The 25,509-nt window shown below is 47.0% G+C and overlaps 1 protein-coding gene across 3 annotated transcripts in view; it reads left to right on the top strand.

The window, feature by feature from the left end:
* The window catches only part of DIAPH2 (diaphanous related formin 2), a 2,453,123-nt gene that overhangs the window by 847,181 nt on the left and 1,580,433 nt on the right, over positions 1-25,509 (top strand). The window lies entirely within an intron of this gene.

Raw genomic sequence — 25,509 nt, 5'->3', positions numbered from 1 at the left:
TCCCACCTGATAACGTCCCTGTGTATGACGTGTACTCGGGATTATCCCACCTGATAACGTCCCTGTGTATGACATGTACTCGGGATTATCCCACCTGATAACGTCCCTGTGTATGACATGTACTCGGGATTATCCCACCTGATAACGTCCCTGTGTATGACATGTACTCGGGATTATCGCACCTGATAACGTCCCTGTGTATGACGTGTACTCGGGATTATCCCACCTGATAACATCCCTGTGTATGACATGTACTCGGGATTATCCCACCTGATAACGTCCCTGTGTATGACATGTACTCGGGATTATCTCACCTGATAACGTCCCTGTGTATGACGTGTACTCGGGATTATCCCACTTGATAACGTCCCTGTGTATGACATGTACTCGGGATTATCCCACCTGATAACGTCCCTGTGTATGACATGTACTCGGGATAATCCCACCTGATAACGTCCCTGTGTATGACATGTACTCGGGATTATCCCACCTGATAACGTCCCTGTGTATGACATGTACTTGGGATTATCCCACCTGATAACGTCCCTGTGTATGACATGTACTCGGGATTATCCCACCTGATAACGTCCCTGTGTATGACATGTACTCGGGATTATCCCACCTGATAACGTCCCTGTGTATGACATGTACTCGGGATTATCCCACCTGATAACGTCTGTGTGTTTGACATGTACTCGGGATTATCCCACCTGATAACTTCCCTGTGTATGACGTGTACTCGGGATTATCCCACCTGATAACGTCCCTGTGTATGACATGTACTCGGGATTATCCCACCTGATAACGTCCCTGTGTATGACATGTACTCGGGATTATCCCACCTGATAACGTCCCTGTGTATGACATGTACTCGGGATTATCCCACCTGATAACGTCGCTGTATATGACATGTACTCGGGATTATCCCACCTGATAACGTCCCTGTGTATGACATGTACTCGGGATTATCCCACCTGATAATGTCCCTGTGTATGACATGTACTCGGGATTATCCCATCTGATAACGTCCCTGTGTATGACATGTACTCGGGATTATCCCACCTGATAACGTCCCTGTGTATGACATGTACTCGGGATAATCCCACCTGATAACGTCCCTATGTATGACATGTACTCGGGATTATCCCACCTGATAACGTCCCTGTGTATGACATGTACTCGGGATTATCCCACCTGATAACGTCCCTGTGTATGACATGTACTCGGGATTATCCCATCTGATAATGTCCCTGTGTATGACATGTACTCGGGATTATCCCATCTGATAACGTCCCTGTGTATGACATGTACTCGGGATAATCCCACCTGATAACGTCTGTGTGTATGACATGTACTCGGGATTATCCCACCTGATAACGTCCCTGTGTATGACATGTACTCGGGATTATCCCACCTGATAACGTCCCTGTGTATGACGTGTACTCAGGATTATCCCACCTGATAACGTCGCTGTATAAGACATGTACTCGGGATTATCCCACCTGATAACGTCCCTGTGTATGACATGTACTCGGGATTATCCCACCTGATAACGTCGCTGTATAAGACATGTACTCGGGATTATCCCACCTGATAACGTCCCTGTGTATGACATGTACTCGGGATTATCCCACCTGATAACGTCCCTGTATATGACATGTACTCGGGATAATCCCACCTGATAACGTCCCTGTGTATGACGTGTACTCGGGATTATCCCACCTGATAACGTCCCTGTGTATGACATGTACTCGGGATTATCCCACCTGATAACGTCCCTGTTTATGACATGTACTCGGGATTATCCCACCTGATAACGTCCCTGTATATGACATGTACTCGGGATTATCCCACCTGATAACATCCCTGTGTATGACATGTACTCGGGATAATCCCACCTGATAACGTCCCTGTGTATGACGTGTACTCGGGATTATCCCACCTGATAACGTCCCTGTGTATGACATGTACTCGGGATTATCCCACCTGATAACATCCCTGTGTATGACATGTACTCGGGACTATTCCACCTGATAACGTCTCTGTGTATGTCGTGTACTCGGGATTATCCCACCTGATAACGTCCCTGTGTATGACATGTACTCGGGATTATCCCACCTGATAACGTCCCTGTGTATGACGTGTACTCGGGATTATCCCACCTGATAACGTCCCTGTGTATGACATGTACTCGGGATTATCCCACCTGATAACGTCCCTGTGTATGACATGTACTCGGGATTATCCCACCTGATAACGTCCCTGTGTATGACATGTACTCGGGATTATCGCACCTGATAACGTCCCTGTGTATGACGTGTACTCGGGATTATCCCACCTGATAACATCCCTGTGTATGACATGTACTCGGGATTATCCCACCTGATAACGTCCCTGTGTATGACATGTACTCGGGATTATCTCACCTGATAACGTCCCTGTGTATGACGTGTACTCGGGATTATCCCACTTGATAACGTCCCTGTGTATGACATGTACTCGGGATTATCCCACCTGATAACGTCCCTGTGTATGACATGTACTCGGGATAATCCCACCTGATAACGTCCCTGTGTATGACATGTACTCGGGATTATCCCACCTGATAACGTCCCTGTGTATGACATGTACTTGGGATTATCCCACCTGATAACGTCCCTGTGTATGACATGTACTCGGGATTATCCCACCTGATAACGTCCCTGTGTATGACATGTACTCGGGATTATCCCACCTGATAACGTCCCTGTGTATGACATGTACTCGGGATTATCCCACCTGATAACGTCTGTGTGTTTGACATGTACTCGGGATTATCCCACCTGATAACTTCCCTGTGTATGACGTGTACTCGGGATTATCCCACCTGATAACGTCCCTGTGTATGACATGTACTCGGGATTATCCCACCTGATAACGTCCCTGTGTATGACATGTACTCGGGATTATCCCACCTGATAACGTCCCTGTGTATGACATGTACTCGGGATTATCCCACCTGATAACGTCGCTGTATATGACATGTACTCGGGATTATCCCACCTGATAACGTCCCTGTGTATGACATGTACTCGGGATTATCCCACCTGATAATGTCCCTGTGTATGACATGTACTCGGGATTATCCCATCTGATAACGTCCCTGTGTATGACATGTACTCGGGATTATCCCACCTGATAACGTCCCTGTGTATGACATGTACTCGGGATAATCCCACCTGATAACGTCCCTATGTATGACATGTACTCGGGATTATCCCACCTGATAACGTCCCTGTGTATGACATGTACTCGGGATTATCCCACCTGATAACGTCCCTGTGTATGACATGTACTCGGGATTATCCCATCTGATAATGTCCCTGTGTATGACATGTACTCGGGATTATCCCATCTGATAACGTCCCTGTGTATGACATGTACTCGGGATAATCCCACCTGATAACGTCTGTGTGTATGACATGTACTCGGGATTATCCCACCTGATAACGTCCCTGTGTATGACATGTACTCGGGATTATCCCACCTGATAACGTCCCTGTGTATGACGTGTACTCGGGATTATCCCACCTGATAACGTCCCTGTGTATGACATGTACTCGGGATTATCCCACCTGATAACGTCTGTGTGTATGACATGTACTCGGGATTATCCCACCTGATAACGTCGCTGTATATGACATGTACTCGGGATTATCCCACCTGATAACGTCCCTGTGTATGACATGTGCTTGGGATTATCCCACCTGATAACGTCCCTGTGTATGACATGTACTCGGGATTATCCCACCTGATAACGTCCCTGTGTATGACATGTACTTGGGTTTATCCCACCTGATAACGTCCCTGTGTATGACATGTACTCGGGATTATCCCACCTGATAACGTCCCTGTGTGTGACGTGTACTCGGGATTATCCCACCTGATAACGTCCCTGTGTATGACGTGCACGGGATTATCCCACCTGATAACGTCCCTGTGTATGACGTGTACTCGGGATTATCCCACCTGATAACGTCCCTGTGTATGACATGTACTCGGGATTATCCCACCTGATAATGTCCCTGTGTATGACATGTACTCGGGATTATCCCACCTGATAACGTCTGTGTGTATGACATGTACTCGGGATTATCCCACCTGATAACGTCCCTGTGTATGACATGTACTCGGGATTATCCCACCTGATAATGTCCCTGTGTATGACATGTACTCGGGATTATCCCACCTGATAACGTCTGTGTGTATGACATGTACTCGGGATTATCGCACCTGATAACGTCCCTGTGTATGACGTGCACGGGATTATCCCACCTGATAATGTCCCTGTGTATGACGTGTACTCGGGATTATCCCACCTGATAATGTCCCTGTGTATGACGTGTACTCGGGATTATCCCATCTGATAACGTCCCTGTGTATGACATGTACGCGGGATTATCCCACCTGATAACGTCCCTGTGTATGACATGTACTCGGGATTATCCCACCTGATAACGTCCCTGTGTATGACGTGTACTCGGGATTATCCCACCTGATAACGTCCCTGTGTATGACGTGCACGGGATTATCCCACCTGATAATGTCCCTGTGTATGACATGTACTCGGGATTATCGCACCTGATAACGTCCCTGTGTATGACGTGCACGGGATTATCCCACCTGATAACGTCCCTGTATATGACATGTACTCGGGATTATCCCACCTGATAACGTCCCTGTGTATGACGTGTACTCGGGATTATCCCACCTGATAACGTCCCTGTATATGACATGTACTCGGGATTATCCCACCTGATAACGTCCCTGTGTATGACATGTACTCGGGATTATCCCACCTGATAACGTCCCTGTGTATGACGTGTACTCGGGATTATCCCACCTGATAATGTCCCTGTGTATGACGTGTACTCGGGATTATCCCACCTGATAATGTCCCTGTGTATGACATGTACTCGGGATTATCGCACCTGATAACGTCCCTGTGTATGACGTGCACGGGATTATCCCACCTGATAACGTCTCTGTGTATGACGTGCACGGGATTATCCCACCTGATAACGTCCCTGTGTATGACGTGCACGGGATTATCCCACCTTATAATGTCCCTGTGTATGACGTGTACTCGGGATTATCGCACCTGATAACGTCCCTGTGTATGACATGTACTCGGGATTATCCCACCTGATAACGTCCGTGTGTATGACATGTACTCGGGATTATACCACCTGATAACGTCCCTGTGTATGACATGTACTCGGGATTATCCCACCTGATAACGTCCCTGTATATGACATGTACTCGGGATTATCCCACCTGATAACGTCCCTGTGTATGACGTGTACTCGGGATAATCCCACCTGATAACGTCCCTGTGTATGACATGTACTCGGGATTATCCCACCTGATAACGTCTCTGTGTATGACATGTACTCGGGATTATCCCACCTGATAACGTCCCTGTGTATGACGTGTACTCGGGATTATCCCACCTGATAACGTCCCTGTGTATGACGTGCACGGGATTATCCCAACTGATAATGTCCCTGTGTATGACGTGTACTCGGGATTATCCCACCTGATAATGTCCCTGTGTATGACATGTACTCGGGATTATCCCACCTGATAACGTCCCTGTGTATGACGTGCACGGGATTATCCCACCTGATAATGTCCCTGTGTATGACATGTACTCGGGATTATCCCACCCGATAACGTCCCTGTGTATGACGTGTACTCGGGATTATCCCACGTGATAACGTCCCTGTGTATGACATGTACTCGGGATTATCGCACCTGATAATGTCCCTGTGTATGACGTGTACTCGGGATTATCCCACCTGATAATGTCCCTGTGTATGACATGTACTCGGGATTATCGCACCTGATAACGTCCCTGTGTATGACGTGCACGGGATTATCCCACCTGATAATGTCCCTGTGTATGACATGTACTCGGGATTATCCCACCTGATAACGTCCCTGTGTATGATATGTACTCGGGATTATACCACCTGATAACGTCCCTGTGTATGACATGTACTCGGGATTATCCCACCTGATAACGTCCCTGTGTATGACATGTACTCGGGATTATCCCACTTGATAACGTCCCTGTGTATGACATGTACTCGGGATTATCCCACCTGATAACGTCCCTGTGTATGACATGTACTCGGGATTATCCCACCTGATAACGTCCCTGTGTATGACGTGCATGGGATTATCCCACCTGATAACGTCCGTGTGTATGACATGTACTCGGGATTATACCACCTGATAACGTCCCTGTGTATGACATGTACTCGGGATTATCCCACCTGATAACGTCCCTGTGTATGACATGTACTCGGGATTATCCCACCTGATAACGTCCCTGTGTATGACATGTACTCGGGATTATCCCACCTGATAACATCCCTGTGTATGACATGTACTCGGGATAATCCCACCTGATAACGTCCCTGTGTATGACATGTACTCGGGATTATCCCACTTGATAACGTCTCTGTGTATGACATGTACTCGGGATAATCCCACCTGATAACGTCCCTGTGTATGACATGTACTCGGGATTATCCCACTTGATAACGTCTCTGTGTATGACATGTACTCGGGATAATCCCACCTGATAACGTCCCTGTGTATGACGTGTACTCGGGATTATCCCACTTGACAACGTCCCTGTGTATGACGTGCACGGGATTATCCCACCTGATAACGTCCCTGTGTATGACATGTAATCGGGATAATCCCACCTGATAACGTCCCTGTGTATGACATGTACTCGGGATTATCCCACTTGATAACGTCTCTGTGTATGACATGTACTCGGGATTATCCCACCTGATAACGTCCCTGTGTATGACATGTACTCGGGATTATCCCACCTGATAACGTCCCTGTGTATGACGTGTACTCGGGATTATCCCACTTGACAACGTCCCTGTGTATGACGTGCACGGGATTATCCCACCTGATAACGTCCCTGTGTATGACATGTACTCGGGATTATCCCACCTGATAACGTCCCTGCATATGACATGTACTCCGGATTATCCCACCTGATAACGTCCCTGTATATGACGTGTACTTGGGATTATCCCACCTGATAACGTCCCTGTGTATGACATGTACTCGGGATTATCCCACCTGATAACGTCCCTGTATATGACATGTACTCGGGATTATCCCACCTGATAACGTCCCTGTATATGACGTGCACGGGATTATCCCACCTGATAACGTCCCTGTATATGACATGTACTGGGGATAATCCCACCTGATAACGTCCCTGTGTATGACGTGTACTCGGGATTATCCCACCTGATAACGTCCCTGTGTATGACATGTACTCGGGATTATCCCACCTGATAACATCCCTGTGTATGACATGTACTCGGGATTATCCCACCTGATAACGTTCCTGTGTATGACATGTATTCGGGATTATCCCACCTGATAACGTCCCTGTGTATGACGTGCACGGGATTATCCCACCTGATAACTTCCCTGTGTATGACATGTACTCGGGATTATCCCACCTGATAACGTCCCTGTGTATGACGTGTACTCGGGATTATCCCACCTGATAACGTCCCTGTGTATGACGTGTACTCGGGATTATCCCACTTGATAACGTCCCTGTGTATGACATGTACTCGGGATTATCCCACCTGATAACGTCCCTGTGTATGACATGTACTCGGGATTATCCCACCTGATAACGTCTCTGTATATGACATGTACTCGGGATTATCCCACCTGATAACGTCACTGTGTATGACATGTACTCGGGATTATCCCACTTGATAACGTCTCTGTGTATGACATGTACTCGGGATTATCCCACCTGATAACGTCCCTGTGTATGACATGTACTCAGGATTATCCCACCTGATAACTTCCCTGTGTATGACATGTACTCGGGATTATCCCACTTGATAACGTCTCTGTGTATGACGTGTACTCGGGATTATCCCAGCTGATAACTTCCCTGTGTATGACATGTACTCGGGATTATCCCACCTGATAACGTCCCTGTGTATGACGTGTACTCGGGATTATACCACCTGATAACGTCCCTGTGTATGACATGTACTCGGGATTATCCCACCTGATAACGTCCCTGTGTATGACGTGTACTCGGGATTATACCACCTGATAACGTCCCTGTGTATGACATGTACTCGGGATTGTCCCACCTGATAACGTCCCTGTGTATGACGTGTACTCGGGATTGTCCCACCTGATAACGTCCCTGTGTATGACGTGTACTCGGGATTATACCACCTGATAACGTCCCTGTGTATGACATGTACTCGGGATTGTCCCACCTGATAACGTCCCTGTGTATGACGTGTACTCGGGATTATCCCACCTGATAACGTCCCTGTGTATGACATGTACTCGGGATTATCCCACCTGATAACGTCCCTGTGTATGACGTGTACTCGGGATTATCCCACCTGATAACGTCCCTGTGTATGACGTGTACTCGGGATTATCCCACCTGATAACGTCCCTGTGTATGACGTGTACTCGGGATTATCCCACCTGATAACGTCCCTGTGTATGATGTGTACTCGGGATTATACCACCTGATAACGTCCCTGTGTATGACATGTACTCGGGATTATCCCACCTGATAACGTCCCTGTGTATGACGTGCACGGGATTATCCCACCTGATAATGTCCCTGTGTATGACATGTACTCGGGATTATCCCATCTGATAACGTCCCTGTGTATGACGTGTACTCGGGATTATCCCACCTGATAACGTCCCTGTGTATGACATGTACTCGGGATTATCCCATCTGATAACGTCCCTGTGTATGACGTGTACTCGGGATTATCCCACTTGATAACGTCCCTGTGTATGACGTGTACTCGGGATTATCGCACCTGATAACGTCCCTGTGTATGACATGTACTCGGGATAATCCCACCTGATAACGTCCCTGTGTATGACGTGTACTCGGGATTATCGCACCTGATAACGTCCCTGTGTATGACATGTACTCGAGATAATCCCATCTGATAACGTCCCTGTGTATGACATGTACTCGGGATTATCCCACCTGATAATGTCCCTGTGTATGACATGTACTCAGGATTATCCCACCTGATAACGTCCCTGTGTATGACATGTACTCGGGATTTTCCCACCTGATAACGTCCCTGTGTATGACATGTACTCGGGATTATCCCACCTGATAACTTCCCTGTGTATGACGTGTACTCGGGATTATCCCACTTGATAACGTCCCTGTGTATGACGTGTACTCGGGATTATCGCACCTGATAACGTCCCTGTGTATGACATGTACTCGGGATTATCCCATCTGATAACGTCCCTGTGTATGACGTGTACTCGGGATTATCCCACTTGATAACGTCCCTGTGTATGACGTGTACTCGGGATTATCCCATCTGATAACGTCCCTGTGTATGACATGTACTCGGGATTATCCCACCTGATAACGTCCCTGTGTATGACATGTACTCGGGATTATCGCACCTGATAACGTCCCTGTGTATGACATGTACTCGGGATAATCCCACCTGATAACGTCCCTGTGTATGACGTGTACTCGGGATTATCGCACCTGATAACGTCCCTGTGTATGACATGTACTCGAGATAATCCCATCTGATAACGTCCCTGTGTATGACATGTACTCGGGATTATCCCACTTGATAACGTCCCTGTGTATGACGTGTACTCGGGATTATCGCACCTGATAACGTCCCTGTGTATGACATGTACTCGGGATAATCCCACCTGATAACGTCCCTGTGTATGACGTGTACTCGGGATTATCGCACCTGATAACGTCCCTGTGTATGACATGTACTCGAGATAATCCCATCTGATAACGTCCCTGTGTATGACATGTACTCGGGATTATCCCACCTGATAATGTCCCTGTGTATGACATGTACTCAGGATTATCCCACCTGATAACGTCCCTGTGTATGACATGTACTCGGGATTTTCCCACCTGATAACGTCCCTGTGTATGACATGTACTCGGGATTATCCCACCTGATAACTTCCCTGTGTATGACATGTACTCGGTATTATCCCACCTGATAACGTCCCTGTGTATGACATGTACTCGGGATTATCCCACCTGATAACGTCCGTGTGTATGACATGTACTCGGGATTATCCCACCTGATAACGTCCCTGTGTATGACATGTACTCGGGATTATCCCACCTGATAACGTCCCTGTGTATGACATGTACTCGGGATTATCCCACCTGATAACGTCCCTGTGTATGACATGTACTGGGGATTATCCCACCTGATAACGTCCCTGTGTATGACATGTACTCGGGATTATCCCACCTGATAACATCCCTGTGTATGACATGTACTCGGGATTATCCCACCTGATAACGTCCGTGTGTATGACATGTACTGGGGATTATCCCAGCTGATAACGTCCCTGTGTATGACGTGTACTCGGGATTTTCCCACCTGATAACGTCCCTGTGTATGACATGTACTCGGGATTATCCCACCTGATAACGTCCCTGTGTATGACATGTACTCGGGATTATCCCACCTGATAACGTCCCTGTGTATGACATGTACTCGGGATTATCCCATCTGATAACATCCCTGTGTATGACATGTACTCGGGATTATCCCACCTGATAACGTCCCTGTGTATGACATGTACTCGGGATTATCCCACCTGATAACGTCCCTGTGTATGACATGTACTCGGGATTATCCCACCTGATAACATCCCTGTGTATGACATGTACTCGGGATTATCCCACCTGATAACGTCTCTGTGTATGACATGTACTCGGGATTATCCCAGCTGATAACGTCCCTGTGTATGACGTGTACTCGGGATTATCCCACCTGATAACGTCTCTGTGTATGACGTGTACTCGGGATTATCCCACCTGATAACGTCCCTGTGTATGACATGTACTCGGGATTATCCCACCTGATAACGTCCCTGTGTATGACATGTACTCGGGATTATCCCACCTGATAATGTCCCTGTGTATGACATGTACTCGGGATTATCCCACCTGATAACGTCCCTGTGTATGACATGTACTCAGGATTATCCCACCTGATAACGTCTCTGTGTATGACATGTACTCGGGATTATCCCACCTGATAACGTCCCTGTGTATGACATGTACTCGGTATTATCCCACTTGATAACGTCCCTGTGTATGACATGTACTCGGGATTATCCCACCTGATAACGTCTCTGTGTATGACATGTACTCGGGATTATCCCACTTGATAACGTCCCTGTGTATGACATGTACTCGGGATTATCCCACTTGATAACGTCTCTGTGTATGACATGTACTCGGGATTATCCCACCTGATAACATCCCTGTGTATGACATGTACTCGGGATTATCCCACCTGATAACGTCCCTGTGTATGACATGTACTCGGGATTATCCCACCTGATAACGTCCCTGTGTATGACGTGTACTCGGGATTATCCCACCTGATAACGTCCCTGTGTATGACATGTACTCGGGATTATCCCACCTGATAACGTCCCTGTATATGACATGTACTCGGGATTATCCCACCTGATAACGTCCCTGTGTATGACATGTACTCGGGATTATCCCACTTGATAACGTCCCTGTGTATGACGTGTACTCGGGATTATCCCACCTGATAACGTCCCTGTGTATGACATGTACTCGGGATTATCCCACCTGATAACGTCCCTGTGTACGACATGTACTCGGGATTATCCCACCTGATAACGTCCCTGTGTATGACGTGTACTCGGGATTATCCCACCTGATAACGTCCCTGTGTATGACATGTACTCGGGATTATCCCACCTGATAACGTCCCTGTATATGACATGTACTCGGGATTATCCCACCTGATAACGTCCCTGTATATGACATGTACTCGGGATTATTCCACCTGATAACGTCCCTGTGTATGACATGTACTCGGGATTATCCCACTTGATAACGTCCCTGTGTATGACGTGCATGGGATTATCCCACTTGATAACGTCCCTGTGTATGACATGTACTCGGGATTATCCCACCTGATAACCTCCCTGTATATGACATGTACTCGGGATTATCCCACTTGATAACGTCCCTGTGTATGACATGTACTCGGGATTATCCCACCTGATAACATCCCTGTGTATGACATGTACTCGGGATTATCCCACCTGATAACATCCCTGTGTATGACATGTACTCGGGATTATCCCACCTGATAACGTCCCTGTGTATGACATGTACTCGGGATTATCCCACCTGATAACGTCCCTGTATATGACATGTACTCGGGATTATCCCACCTGATGACGTCCCTGTGTATGACATGTACTCGGGATTATCCCACCTGATAACGTCCCTGTATATGACATGTACTCGGGATTATCCCACCTGATAACGTCCCTGTGTATGACATGTACTCGGGATTATCCCACCTGATAACGTCCCTGTATATGACATGTACTCGGGATTATCCCACCTGATGACGTCCCTGTGTATGACATGTACTCGGGATTATCCCACCTGATAACATCCCTGTGTATGACATGTACTCGGGATTATCCCACCTGATAACGTCCCTGTGTATGACATGTACTCGGGATTATCCCACCTGATAACGTCCCTGTGTATGACATGTACTCGGGATTATCTCACCTGATAACGTCCCTGTGTATGACGTGTACTCGGGATTATCCCACTTGATAACGTCCCTGTGTATGACATGTACTCGGGATTATCCCACCTGATAACGTCCCTGTGTATGACATGTACTCGGGATAATCCCACCTGATAACGTCCCTGTGTATGACATGTACTCGGGATTATCCCACCTGATAACGTCCCTGTGTATGACATGTTCTCGGGATTATCCCACCTGATAACGTCCCTGTGTATGACATGTACTTGGGATTATCCCACCTGATAACGTCCCTGTGTATGACATGTACTCGGGATTATCCCACCTGATAACGTCCCTGTGTATGACATGTACTCGGGATTATCCCACCTGATAACGTCCCTGTGTTTGACATGTACTCGGGATTATCCCACCTGATAACTTCCCTGTGTATGACGTGTACTCGGGATTATCCCACCTGATAACGTCCCTGTGTATGACATGTACTCGGGATTATCCCACCTGATAACGTCCCTGTGTATGACATGTACTCGGGATTATCCCACCTGATAACGTCCCTGTGTATGACATGTACTCGGGATTATCCCACCTGATAACGTCGCTGTATATGACATGTACTCGGGATTATCCCACCTGATAACGTCCCTGTGTATGACATGTACTCGGGATTATCCCACCTGATAATGTCCCTGTGTATGACATGTACTCGGGATTATCCCATCTGATAACGTCCCTGTGTATGACATGTACTCGGGATTATCCCACCTGATAACGTCCCTGTGTATGACATGTACTCGGGATAATCCCACCTGATAACGTCCCTGTGTATGACATGTACTCGGGATTATCCCACCTGATAACGTCCCTGTGTATGACATGTACTCGGGATTATCCCACCTGATAACGTCCCTGTGTATGACATGTACTCGGGATTATCCCACCTGATAATGTCCCTGTGTATGACATGTACTCGGGATTATCCCATCTGATAACGTCCCTGTGTATGACATGTACTCGGGATAATCCCACGTGATAACGTCTGTGTGTATGACATGTACTCGGGATTATCCCACCTGATAACGTCTGTGTGTATGACATGTACTCGGGATTATCCCACCTGATAACGTCCCTGTGTATGACATGTACTCGGGATTATCCCACCTGATAACGTCGCTGTATATGACATGTACTCGGGATTATCCCACCTGATAACGTCCCTGTGTATGACATGTACTTGGGATTATCCCACCTGATAACGTCCCTGTGTATGACATGTACTCGGGATTATCCCACCTGATAACGTCGCTGTGTATGACATGTACTCGGGTTTATCCCACCTGATAACGTCCCTGTGTATGACATGTACTCGGGATTATCCCACCTGATAACGTCCCTGTGTGTGACGTGTACTCGGGATTATCCCACCTGATAACGTCCCTGTGTATGACGTGCACGGGATTATCCCACCTGATAACGTCCCTGTGTATGACGTGTACTCGGGATTATCCCACCTGATAACGTCCCTGTGTGTGACGTGTACTCGGGATTATCCCACCTGATAACGTCCCTGTGTATGACATGTACTTGGGATTATCCCACCTGATAACGTCCCTGTGTATGACATGTACTCGGGATTATCCCACCTGATAACGTCTGTGTGTATGACATGTACTCGGGATTATCCCACCTGATAACTTCCCTGTGTATGACATGTACTCGGGATTATCCCACCTGATAACGTCCGTGTGTATGACGTGTACTCGGGATTATCCCATCTGATAACGTCCCTGTGTATGACATGTACTCGGGATTATCCCACCTGATAACTTCCCTGTGTATGACATGTACTCGGGATTATCCCACCTGATAACGTCGCTGTATATGACATGTACTCGGGATTATCCCACCTGATAACGTCCCTGTGTATGACATGTACTCGGGATTATCCCACCTGATAACGTCCCTGTGTATGACATGTACTCGGGATTATCCCATCTGATAACGTCCCTGTGTATGACATGTACTCGGGATTATCCCACCTGATAACGTCGCTGTATATGACATGTACTCGGGATTATCCCACCTGATAACGTCCCTGTGTATGACATGTACTCGGGATTATCCCATCTGATAACGTCCCTGTGTATGACATGTACTTGGGATAATCCCACGTGATAACGTCCCTGTGTATGACATGTACTCGGGATTATCCCACCTGATAACGTCCCTGTGTATGACATGTACTCGGGATTATCCCACCTGATAACGTCCCTGTGTATGACATGTACTCGGGATTATCCCATCTGATAACGTCCCTGTGTATGACATGTACTCGGGATTATCCCACCTGATAACATCCCTGTGTATGACATGTACTCGGGATTATCCCACGTGATAACGTCCCTGTGTATGACATGTACTCCTGATTATCCCATCTGATAACGTCCCTGTGTATGACATGTACTCGGGATTATCCCATCTGATAACGTCCCTGTGTATGACATGTACTCGGGATAATCCCACCTGATAACGTCTGTGTGTATGACATGTACTCGGGATTATCCCACCTGATAACGTCCCTGTGTATGACATGTACTCGGGATTATCCCACCTGATAACGTCGCTGTATATGACATGTACTCGGGATTATCCCACCTGATAACGTCCCTGTGTATGACATGTACTCGGGATTAACCCACCTGATAACGTCCCTGTGTATGACATGTACTCGGGATTATCCCACCTGATAACGTCTCTGTGTATGACATGTACTCGGGATTATCCCACCTGATAACGTCCCTGTGTATGATGTGTACTCGGGATTATCCCACCTGATAACGTCCCTGTGTATGACATGTACTCGGGATTATCCCACCTGATAACGTCCCTGTATATGACATGTACTCGGGATTATCCCATCTGATAACATCCCTGTGTATGACATGTACTCGGGATTATCCCACCTGATAACGTCCCTGTGTATGACATGTACTCGGGATTATCCCACCTGATAACGTCCCTGTGTATGACATGTACTCGGGATTATCCCACCTGATAACGTCCCTGTGTATGACATGTACTCGGGATTATCCCACCTGATAACGTCCCTGTGTATGACATGTACTCGGGATTATCCCACTTGATAACGTCCCTGTGTATGACATGTACTCGGGATTATCCCATCTGATAACGTCCCTGTGTATGACATGTACTCGGGATTATCCCATCTGATAACGTCCCTGTGTATGACATGTACTCGGGATTATCCCACCTGATAACCTCCCTGTATATGACATGTACTCGGGATTATCCCACTTGATAACGTCCCTGTGTATGACATGTACTGGGGATTATCCCACCTGATAACATCCCTGTGTATGACATGTACTCAGGATTATCCCACCTGATAACATCCCTGTGTATGACATGTACTCGGGATTATCCCACCTGATAACGTCCCTGTATATGACATGTACTCGGGATTATCCCACCTGATGACGTCCCTGTGTATGACATGTACTCGGGATTATCCCACCTGATAACGTCGCTGTATATGACATGTACTCGGGATTATCCCACCTGATAACGTCCCTGTGTATGACATGTACTCGGGATTATCCCACCTGATAACGTCCCTGTATATGACATGTACTCGGGATTATCCCACCTGATGACGTCCCTGTGTATGACATGTACTCGGGATTATCCCACCTGATAACATCCCTGTGTATGACATGTACTCGGGATTATCCCACCTGATAACGTCCCTGTGTATGACATGTACTCGGGATTATCCCACCTGATAACGTCCCTGTGTATGACATGTACTCGGGATAATCCCACTTGATAACGTCCCTGTGTATGACATGTACTCGGGATTATCCCACCTGATAACGTCCCTGTGTATGACATGTACTCGGGATTATCCCATCTGATAACGTCGCTGTATAAGACATGTACTCGGGATTATCCCACCTGATAACGTCCCTGTGTATGACATGTACTTGGGATTATCCCACCTGATAACGTCCCTGTATATGACATGTACTCGGGATTATCCCACTTGATAACGTCCCTGTGTATGATATGAACTCGGGATTATCCCACCTGATAACGTCTCTGTGTATGACATGTACTCGGGATAATCCCACCTGATAACGTCCCTGTGTATGACATGTACTCGGGATTTTCCCACCTGATAACGTCTCTGTGTATGACATGTACTCGGGATTATCCCACCTGATAACGTCCCTGTGTATGACATGTACTCGGGATTATCCCACCTGATAACGTCCCTGTATATGACATGTACTCGGGATAATCCCACCTGATAACGTCCCTGTGTATGACGTGTACTCGGGATTATCCCACCTGATAACGTCCCTGTGTATGACATGTACTCGGGATTATCCCACCTGATAACGTCCCTGTATATGACATGTACTCGGGATAATCCCACCTGATAACGTCCCTGTGTATGACGTGTACTCGGGATTATCCCACCTGATAACGTCCCTGTGTATGACATGTACTCGGGATTATCCCACCTGATAACGTCCCTGTGTATGACATGTACTCGGGATTATCCCACCTGATAACGTCCCTGTATATGACGTGTACTCGGGATTATCCCACCTGATAACGTCCCTGTGTATGACATGTACTCGGGATTATCCCACCTGATAACATCCCTGTGTATGACATGTACTCGGGATTATCCCACCTGATAACATCCCTGTGTATGACATGTACTCGGGACTATTCCACCTGATAACGTCTCTGTGTATGTCGTGTACTCGGGATTATCCCACCTGATAACGTCCCTGTGTATGACATGTACTCGGGATTATCCCACCTGATAACGTCCCTGTGTATGACGTGTACTCGGGATTATCCCACCTGATAACGTCCCTGTGTATGACATGTACTCGGGATTATCCCACCTGATAACGTCCCTGTGTATGACGTGTACTCGGGATTATCCCACCTGATAACGTCCCTGTGTATGACATGTACTCGGGATTATCCCACCTGATAACATCCCTGTGTATGACATGTACTCGGGATTATCCCACCTGATAACGTCCCTGTGTATGACATGTACTCGGGATTATCTCACCTGATAACGTCCCTGTGTATGACGTGTACTCGGGATTATCCCACCTGATAACGTCCCTGTGTATGACATGTACTCGGGATTATCCCACCTGATAACGTCCCTGTGTATGACGTGTACTCGGGATTATCCCACCTGATAACGTCCCTGTGTATGACATGTACTTGGGATTATCCCATCTGATAACGTCCCTGTGTATGACATGTACTCGGGATTATCCCACCTGATAATGTCCCTGTGTATGACATGTACTCGGGATTATCCCACCTGATAACGTCCCTGTGTATGACATGTTCTCGGGATTATCCCACCTGATAACGTCCCTGTGTATGACATGTACTTGGGATTATCCCACCTGATAACGTCCCTGTGTATGACATGTATTCGGGATTATCCCACCTGATAACGTCCCTGTGTATGACATGTACTCGGGATTATCCCACCTGATAACGTCCCTGTGTATGACATGTACTCGGGATTATCCCACCTGATAACGTCTGTGTGTATGACATGTACTCGGGATTATCCCACCTGATAACTTCCCTGTGTATGACATGTACTCGGGATTATCCCACCTGATAACGTCGCTGTATATGACATGTACTCGGGATTATCCCACCTGATAACGTCCCTGTGTATGACATGTACTCGGGATTATCCCACCTGATAATGTCCCTGTGTATGACATGTACTCGGGATTATCCCATCTGATAACGTCCCTGTGTATGACATGTACTCGGGATTATCCCACCTGATAACGTCCCTGTGTATGACATGTACTCGGGATAATCCCACCTGATAACTTCCCTGTGTATGACATGTACTCGGGATTATCCCATCTGATAACGTCCCTGTGTATGACATGTACTCGGGATAATCCCACCTGATAACGTCTGTGTGTATGACATGTACTCGGGATTATCCCACCTGATAACGTCTGTGTGTATGACATGTACTCGGGATTATCCCACCTGATAACGTCCCTGTGTATGACATGTACTCGGGATTATCCCACCTGATAACGTCGCTGTATATGACATGTACTCGGGATTATCCCACCTGATAACGTCCCTGTGTATGACATGTACTTGGGATTATCCCACCTGATAACGTCCCTGTGTATGACATGTACTCGGGTTTATCCCACCTGATAACGTCCCTGTGTATGACATGTACTCGGGATTATCCCACCTGATAACGTCCCTGTGTATGACATGTACTCGGGATTATCCCACCTGATAACGTCCCTGTGTATGACATGTACTCGGGATTATCCCACCTGATTACGTCTCTGTGTATGACATGTACTCGGGATTATCCCACCTGATAACATCCCTGTGTATGACATGTACTCGGGATTATCCCACCTGATAACGTCCCTGTGTATGACATGTACTCGGGATTATCCCACCTGATAACGTCCCTGTGTATGACATGTACTCGGGATAATCCCACTTGATAACGTCCCTGTGTATGACATGTACTCGGGATTATCCCACCTGATAACGTCCCTGTGTATGACATGTACTCGGGATTATCCCACCTGATAACGTCCGTGTGTATGACATGTACTCGGGATTATCCCACCTGATAACGTCGCTGTATAAGACATGTACTCGGGATTATCCCACCTGATAACGTCCCTGTGTATGACATGTACTTGGGATTATCCCACCTGATAACGTCCCTGTATATGACATGTACTCGGGATTATCCCACTTGATAACGTCCCTGTGTATGATATGAACTCGGGATTATCCCACCTGATAACGTCTCTGTGTATGACATGTACTCGGGATTATCCCACCTGATAACGTCCCTGTGTATGACATGTACTCGGGATAATCCCACCTGATAACGTCCCTGTGTATGACATGTACTCGGGATTTTCCCACCTGATAACGTCTCTGTGTATGACATGTACTCGGGATTATCCCACCTGATAACGTCCCTGTGTATGACATGTACTCGGGATTATCCCACCTGATAACGTCCCTGTGTATGACATGTACTCGGGATAATCCCACTTGATAACGTCCCTGTGTATGACATGTACTCGGGATTATCCCACCTGATAACGTCCCTGTGTATGACATGTACTCGGGATTATCCCACCTGATAACGTCCGTGTGTATGACATGTACTCGGGATTATCCCACCTGATAACGTCCCTGTGTATGACATGTACTCGGGATTATCCCACCTGATAACGTCCCTGTGTATGACATGTACTCGGGATTATCCCACCTGATAACGTCCCTGTGTATGACATGTACTCGGGATTATCCCACCTGATGACGTCTCTGTGTATGACATGTACTCGGGATTATCCCACCTGATAACATCCCTGTGTATGACATGTACTCGGGATTATCCCACCTGATAACGTCCCTGTGTATGACATGTACTCGGGATTATCCCACCTGATAACGTCCCTGTGTATGACATGTACTCGGGATAATCCCACTTGATAACGTCCCTGTGTATGACATGTACTCGGGATTATCCCACCTGATAACGTCCCTGTGTATGACATGTACTCGGGATTATCCCACCTGATAACGTCGCTGTATAAGACATGTACTCGGGATTATCCCACCTGATAACGTCCCTGTGTATGACATGTACTTGGGATTATCCCACCTGATAACGTCCCTGTATATGACATGTACTCGGGATTATCCCACTTGATAACGTCCCTGTGTATGATATGAACTCGGGATTATCCCACCTGATAACGTCTCTGTGTATGACATGTACTCGGGATTATCCCACCTGATAACGTCCCTGTGTATGACATGTACTCGGGATAATCCCACCTGATAACGTCCCTGTGTATGACATGTACTCGGGATTTTCCCACCTGATAACGTCTCTGTGTATGACATGTACTCGGGATTATCCCACCTGATAACGTCCCTGTGTATGACATGTACTCGGGATTATCCCACCTGATAACGTCCCTGTGTATGACATGTACTCGGGATAATCCCACTTGATAACGTCCCTGTGTATGACATGTACTCGGGATTATCCCACCTGATAACGTCCCTGTGTATGACATGTACTCGGGATTATCCCACCTGATAACGTCGCTGTATAAGACATGTACTCGGGATTATCCCACCTGATAACGTCCCTGTGTATGACATGTACTTGGGATTATCCCACCTGATAACGTCCCTGTATATGACATGTACTCGGGATTATCCCACTTGATAACGTCCCTGTGTATGATATGAACTCGGGATTATCCCACCTGATAACGTCTCTGTGTATGACATGTACTCGGGATAATCCCACCTGATAACGTCCCTGTGTATGACATGTACTCGGGATTTTCCCACCTGATAATGTCTCTGTGTATGACATGTACTCGGGATTATCCCACCTGATAACGTCCCTGTGTATGACATGTACTCGGGATTATCCCACCTGATAACGTCCCTGTATATGACATGTACTCGGGATAATCCCACCTGATAACGTCCCTGTGTATGACGTGTACTCGGGATTATCCCACCTGATAACGTCCCTGTGTATGACATGTACTCGGGATTATCCCACCTGATAACGTCCCTGTGTATGACATGTACTCGGGATTATCCCACCTGATAACGTCCCTGTATATGACATGTACTCGGGATTATCCCACCTGATAACATCCCTGTGTATGACATGTACTCGGGATTATCCCACCTGATAACATCCCTGTGTATGACATGTACTCGGGACTATTCCACCTGATAACGTCTCTGTGTATGTCGTGTACTCGGGATTATCCCACCTGATAACGTCCCTGTGTATGACATGTACTCGGGATTATCCCACCTGATAACGTCCCTGTGTATGACGTGTACTCGGGATTATCCCACCTGATAACGTCCCTGTGTATGACATGTACTCGGGATTATCCCACCTGATAACGTCCCTGTGTATGACGTGTACTCGGGATTATCCCACCTGATAACGTCCCTGTGTATGACATGTACTCGGGATTATCCCACCTGATAACATCCCTGTGTATGACTTGTACTCGGGATTATCCCACCTGATAACGTCCCTGTGTATGACGTGTACTCGGGATTATCCCACCTGATAACGTCCCTGTGTATGACATGTACTCGGGATTATCCCACCTGATAACATCCCTGTGTATGACTTGTACTCGGGATTATCCCACCTGATAACGTCCCTGTGTATGACATGTACTCGGGATTATCTCACCTGATAACGTCCCTGTGTATGACGTGTACTCGGGATTATCCCACTTGATAACGTCCCTGTGTATGACATGTACTCGGGATTATCCCACCTGATAGTGTCCCTGTGTATGACATGTACTCGGGATAATCCCACCTGATAATGTCCCTGTGTATGACATGTACTCGGGATTATCCCACCTGATAACGTCCCTGTGTATGACATGTTCTCGGGATTATCCCACCTGATAACGTCCCTGTGTATGACATGTACTTGGGATTATCCCACCTGATAACGTCCCTGTGTATGACATGTACTCGGGATTATCCCACCTGATAACGTCCCTGTGTATGACATGTACTCGGGATTATCCCACCTGATAACGTCCCTGTGTATGACATGTACTCGGGATTATCCCACCTGATAACGTCTGTGTGTATGACATGTACTCGGGATTATCCCACCTGATAACTTCCCTGTGTATGACATGTACTCGGGATTATCCCACCTGATAACGTCGCTGTATATGACATGTACTCGGGATTATCCCACCTGATAACGTCCCTGTGTATGACATGTACTCGGGATTATCCCACCTGATAATGTCCCTTTGTATGACATGTACTCGGGATTATCCCATCTGATAACGTCCCTGTGTATGACATGTACTCGGGATTATCCCACCTGATAACGTCCCTGTGTATGACATGTACTCGGGATAATCCCACCTGATAACGTCCCTGTGTATGACATGTACTCGGGATTATCCCACCTGATAATGTCCCTGTGTATGACATGTACTCGGGATTATCCCATCTGATAACGTCCCTGTGTATGACATGTACTCGGGATAATCCCACCTGATAACGTCTGTGTGTATGACATGTACTCGGGATTATCCCACCTGATAACGTCTGTGTGTATGACATGTACTCGGGATTATCCCACCTGATAACGTCCCTGTGTATGACATGTACTCGGGATTATCCCACCTGATAACGTCGCTGTATATGACATGTACTCGGGATTATCCCACCTGATAACGTCCCTGTGTATGACATGTACTTGGGATTATCCCACCTGATAACGTCCCTGTGTATGACATGTACTCGGGTTTATCCCACCTGATAACGTCCCTGTGTATGACATGTACTCGGGATTATCCCACCTGATAACTTCCCTGTGTATGACATGTACTCGGGATTATCCCACCTGATAACGTCGCTGTATATGACATGTACTCGGGATTATCCCACCTGATAACGTCCCTGTGTATGACATGTACTCGGGATTATCCCACCTGATAATGTCCCTGTGTATGACATATACTCGGGATTATCCCACCTGATAACGTCCCTGTGTATGACATGTTCTCGGGATTATCCCACCTGATAACGTCCCTGTGTATGACGTGTACTCGGGATTATCCCACCTGATAATGTCCCTGTGTATGACATATACTCGGGATTATCCCACCTGATAACGTCCCTGTGTATGACATGTACTCGGGATTATCCCACCTGATAATGTCCCTGTGTATGACATATACTCGGGATTATCCCATCTGATAACGTCCCTGTGTATGACATGTACTCGGGATTATCCCACCTGATAACGTCCCTGTGTATGACATGTACTCGGGATAATCCCACGTGATAACGTCCCTGTGTATGACATGTACTCGGGATTATCCCACCTGATAACGTCCCTGTGTATGACATGTACTCGGGATTATCCCATCTGATAACGTCCCTGTGTATGACATGTACTCGGGATAATCCCACCTGATAACGTCTGTGTGTATGACATGTACTCGGGATTATCCCACCTGATAACGTCCCTGTGTATGACATGTACTCGGGATTATCCCACCTGATAACGTCCCTGTGTATGACATGTACTCGGGATTATCCCACATGATAATGTCCCTGTGTATGACGTGTACTCGGGATTATCCCACCTGATAACGTCCCTGTATATGACATGTACTCGGGATTATCCCACCTGATAACGTCCCTGTGTATGACATGTACTCGGGATTATCCCACCTGATAACGTCTGTGTGTATGACATGTACTCGGGATAATCCCACCTGATAACGTCCCTGTGTATGACATGTACTCGGGATTATCCCACCTGATAACGTCCCTGTGTATGACATGTACTCGGGATTATCCCACCTGATAACGTCGCTGTGTATGACATGTACTCGGGATTATCCCACCTGATAACGTCCCTGTGTATGACATGTACTCGGGATTATCGCACCTGATAACGTCCCTGTGTATGACATGTACTCGTGATTATCCCACCTGATAACGTCCCTGTGTATGACATGTACTCGGGATTATCCCACCTGATAACGTCCCTGTGTATGACGTGTACTCGGGATTATCCCACCTGATGACGTCTGTGTGTATGACATGTACTCGTGATTATCCCACCTGATAACGTCTGTGTGTATGACATGTACTCGGGATTATCCCACCTGATAACGTCCCTGTGTATGACATGTACTCGGGATTATCCCACCTGATAACGTCCCTGTGTATGACATGTACTCGGGATTATCCCACCTGATAACGTCGCTGTGTATGACATGTACTCGGGATTATCGCACCTGATAACGTCCCTGTGTATGACATGTACTCGGGATTATCCCACCTGATAACGTCCCTGTGTATGACATGTACTCGGGATTATCCTACCTGATAACGTCCCTGTGTATGACATGTACTCGGGATTATCCCACCTGATAACGTCCCTGTGTATGACATGTACTCGGGATTATCCCACCTGATAACGTCGCTGTGTATGACATGTACTCGGGATTATCGCACCTGATAACGTCCCTGTGTATGACATGTACTCGGGATTATCCCACCTGATAACGTCCCTGTGTATGACATGTACTCGGGATTATCGCACCTGATAACGTCCCTGTGTATGACATGTACTCGGGATTATCCCACCTGATAACGTCCCTGTGTATGACATGTACTCGTGATTATCCCACCTGATAACGTCCCTGTGTATGACATGTACTCGTGATTATCCCACCTGATAACATCCCTGTGTATGACATGTACTCGGGATTATCGCACCTGATAACGTCCCTGTGTATGACATGTACTCGGGATTATCGCACCTGATAACGTCCCTGTGTATGACATGTACTCGGGATTATCGCACCTGATAACGTCCCTGTGTATGACATGTACTCGGGATTATCGCACCTGATAACGTCCCTGTGTATGACATGTACTCGGGATTATCCCACGTGATAACGTCCATGTGTATGACATGTACTCGGGATTATCGCACCTGATAATGTCCCTGTGTATGACGTGTACTCGGGATTATCCCACCTGATAATGTCCCTGTGTATGACATGTACTCGGGATTATCGCACCTGATAACGTCCCTGTGTATGACATGTACTCGGGATTATCCCACCTGATAACGTCCCTGTGTATGACGTGCATGGGATTATACCCCCCAATAACCATTTTCTGTTAT

This window comes from Phyllobates terribilis, unplaced genomic scaffold (assembly GCF_046119375.1).
Source record: "Phyllobates terribilis strain yellow unplaced genomic scaffold, ASM4611937v1 Scaffold_7__3_contigs__length_470593459, whole genome shotgun sequence".
NCBI classification, from domain to species: Eukaryota; Metazoa; Chordata; class Amphibia; order Anura; family Dendrobatidae; genus Phyllobates; species Phyllobates terribilis.
The sequence above is the reverse complement of the archived record's forward strand: the minus strand, read 5'-3'. Positions and strand labels throughout refer to the sequence as shown.